Here is a 3,899-nt window from a genome sequence, read left to right on the forward strand (position 1 = left end):
TGGAGCTCCCACTCGCCTTAAGAGTAACTGAGAAATGGATCATTAAGCAAGACTATTTTTTAAAATTATTTCATTTATTTGAAAGGTAGAGAGAGAGAGAGAGAGGGAGAGAGAGAGATTCAGTCTGCTGGTTCATTCCCAAATGTCTGCAACAGACCAGGACCCCAAGAACCCAATCGGGATCTCCCACATGGGCAGCACAACCCAATTACTTGAGCTATTACCATTGCCTCCCCAGAGTGTGCATTCGTAGGAAGCTGGAATTTGAAGCTGTGCCAGGACACCAGCACAGGCATTTTGATACAGGGGAGGTGAGTGCCCCAGGTGGTGTCTTAAGGTTATGCCAAATGCCTAACCTAAGCTGGAAAATTTTTTTTATTTATTTATTTTCTTTCTTTCTTTCTTTCTTTCTTTTTTTTTTTTTTTGACAGGCAGAGTGGACAGTGAGAGAGAGAGACAGAGAGAAAGGTCTTCCTTTGCCATTGGTTCACCCTCCAATGGCCACCGTGGCCGGCACACTGCGGCCGGCGCACCGCGCTGATCCGAAGGCAGGAGCCAGGTGCTTCTCCTGGTCTCCCATGGGGTGCAGGGCCCAAGCACTTGGGCCATCCTTCACTGCCTTCCCGGGCCACATCAGAGAGCTGGCCTGGAAGAGGGGCAACCGGGACAGAATCCAGTGCCCCGACTGGGACTAGAACCTTGTGTGCTGGCACCGCAAGGCGGAGGATTAGCCTATTGAGCTGTGGCGCCGGCCCTAAGCCGGAAATTTAAAAGTAACAATTTAAATAAGAGATGCTGTGAGTGGGCTGTGCAGAGGGAAATGGAGACGCCAAGTCATTGTGAGGAATGCATGTGCAAATTGGGCATCATGTTACATCCTAAAGCTTGACAGCTTTGATTCTCTTGCACGCCACATCTCAGGCACCCAGAGACTGGAGTGCTGCAGTGACTTCTAGCAGTCACATCATGAGTTCACAGGGGGCTACACCTGTTTCTTTTCCCTGGCCCCAAGGATGTCTTTTTTGGGCTAATTTACAGAAAGTTCTTGAGTCATCTCTCCCAACTACCAATCATTCTAACAACTGAAACCATTGGTCTGATGTAGGTTATCTCTAACATCAACATACACTAAATTCTTTCAGTTGCTAACCAATTACTCGGCATACCCTATTGACTAAAATACTTTCAGAGCTTTGGAAAACTGTGGTCTACATTTTTGCATTAAAAATAATGGAGTTTGATGACGATTTAAAAATTCTTATTATTTCAGAAAAGTATATTTGAAGCAAAATGGAAAATACTATCAAAACCACAAAATTCCAACTCTTTGTGTCATTTTAAATTGCATTCTGATAGTACAAAGCATTATTCATATCCATTTGGTTATAGTGACAAAGTGCCTATCATCTTGTATTTTTACTTGCTGCAAAGTAAGTGAAATAAGATTTGTTTTGAGAGTTTTTCTAGGATGTTCCAAAAGGGATTCCATTAAAGTGTGGTTCTTTTTCTAAATGGGGTAATATCAAATATGAAGTCTAAAGACAAATGAGAGCTGCCTGTCAAAAGCCACGTGTGCACCCCAAGCTGCCAGCAACCATGTGCCACATGGGTGCTTGTAGAATGTAGGGTGGGACTCATTTGTAACGTCAGTCTCTGGTGTTGTAGTCACCATCCCTGGATGACACCCAGTCGTGAGGTGAGATGGACAGACAGACCCAGCAGGGAACAAAAACAAGGTCACCCTCACAATGGGTCACACTTCCCCTCTGCCAGGTTTCACCTGGTACCAGAACTTCAATCATGATTTAGATAATCAGAACAAAACTGATGGCAGAAAGGATTCTGATGGATTGTGCCAGGGACTTCCTTAAATACGTCTCATCATTCCTTACAGCAGCTCTCTGATGTGGGTGTTCTTCACCCACGGTGTTGATGTGGAAGCCGGGGCTCGGGGAAGTTATGACAGTGGACTTTTCAGCTCTGTCATCTTGCTCTGAATTTTAAAAAGTCTGAATAAATGTCTTGTTTGGATGGTTTACAATAATATTCAAAAAAAGATGCAGAAGGCAGGGTTTGGTGAGGTGGTTAAGACAGCACTTGGACTGCAGGTATCCCTTATTCAAGTGCCTGGAATTTGAGTCTTAACTCTGCGTCTGATTCCAGCTTCCTACTAATGTGTACCCTGGGAGATAGCAGGTGAGGCTCGAGTGGTCGGGCTCCTGCTGCCCACATGAAAGATCTGGATTGCATTCCCAGCTCCTGGTTTCGACTTGGTCTTGACCTGGCTGCTGCAGGCATTTGGAGAATGAACCAGAAGATGGGAGATAGTCTGGCTGTCTCTGTCTCTTTCTCTCTCTATCTTGGTCTCTCTTTCTGTCACTCAAAATAAAAGCAAATGATTCCCATGACAGAGAGCAAAGACCTTAACATCACTGAAAAATAAAAACAAAAGCAAAACTATGATATGGTACAGATCTAGAAGCATGAACCTTGGTGAATTCAAAGATGCTTTCTCCTAAAAATCACACGGGACTCCTGCATTTTGAAGTAGACTCAGTGAGTGTACATTTTATGTTCCAACATTAGAACAAGAACAAAAAAAAAAGGCCCCTGACCTTTAGCAGATGAGGCTCTTTTACAGCCCTCATCCCATTTTTGGACCTTCGTGCATAGACTTTCAATCCCACCTGACAAGCCCCAGGAGAGAGAGTCTGCCGCACTAGTCCCCACTATTAGAACGGCACTGCGTGGATGCACCTGCCAGCTGTAGGCAGCTGTGCGGAGCCTCTTGCCAGAGCTGCTTTGCAGGTTCTGAATCAACAGTCTGGGGAAGGAGGAGAATGGTTTTACCAACACGCAGCCCATGCAAACTGCCTGCCTTATAGTTGGACATACTGTGATGTGTGGGGCCCAAGGTCCCTTGACATGGCATCCTACACCTAAAAGGTCATCTCTGGAGCTTGCACCATCATCCAAACCCTGCTCCTCACAAGCTCATACAAGTTATTTAAGCCTTCTGGGCTATTCTTTATTTGTCTGTAACATGGAACTAATAATAACAAGAGCAGTAATAGTAACAGCAATATATTTTTCCAAGGGCTGATGTGAGATACAAAGTTCTCCCTGACAAAGCATTGGTAAACAGTAGCTATTATTATTATTTTTTTTGGAAGAGACCGGTTTTCAAGGTTTTATTTAAACACAAATAAAATGCGCACCCGAGCCGCCTACTCATTTTCTTCACTGCGCAGCCTGGCCTTGGGGTTGGTGACCCTGATGGCCAGCTGGACCGCTCTCTCCACAATGGCTTTGCGGTTCTTGGAGGAGACGTTGTGAGCAATCTCTGCACAGTAGGATTTGTTGCACATCAGCAGCACCTCCAGCTCCTTGACGTTGTGGACCAGGAACTTCCGGAAGCCGCTGGGCAGCATGTGCTTGGTCTTCTTGTTGCTCCCGTAGCCAATGTTGGGCATCAAGATCTGGCCCTTGAATCTTCTCCGCACCCTGTTGTCAATACCTCTGGGTTTCCTCCAGTTACGCTTAATCTTGACATAGTGGTCTGACTGGTGGCGGATGAACTTCTTGGTCCTCTTTTTGACGATCTTGGGCTTCACCAGGGGTCTGAGGGCAGCCATGGTGCTGAGGAGAAGGCAGCCACCTCCGGAGGCAGCGCCGAGGAAGAGAAGCAACAGTAGCTATTCTTATAAAGATTCCAGGGCAACCTTTATAAAGGACTTCGCAGAGCTCCTGGCTCGCTGTAAGCATTATGTAAGTGTTAGCTTTGTCTCTCTGCTTGGCATTAGGATTATTCTCTCTGCCCTTACTGACCTCCTGCTTCAGTATTGTGAGAGAGGGTGGAGAAATGTAAACAGCATGGACTTTGAAGTCAGACCAACCTG

General features: G+C 45.8%; 1 pseudogene across 1 annotated transcript; it reads right to left on the minus strand.

Annotated features, from left to right (window-relative positions):
• Window positions 1-3,166: 3,166 nt before the first annotated feature.
• Window positions 3,167-3,681, minus strand: LOC138845739 (large ribosomal subunit protein eL32 pseudogene; annotated as a pseudogene). Its single transcript, XR_016223284.1, has one exon. The product of XR_016223284.1 is annotated as a large ribosomal subunit protein eL32 pseudogene (transcript).
• Window positions 3,682-3,899: the final 218 nt, after the last annotated feature.

This window comes from Oryctolagus cuniculus, chromosome 16 (assembly GCF_051225735.1).
Source record: "Oryctolagus cuniculus isolate XC-2025 breed Fujian yellow rabbit chromosome 16, ASM5122573v1, whole genome shotgun sequence".
Taxonomy (NCBI): domain Eukaryota; kingdom Metazoa; phylum Chordata; class Mammalia; order Lagomorpha; family Leporidae; genus Oryctolagus; species Oryctolagus cuniculus.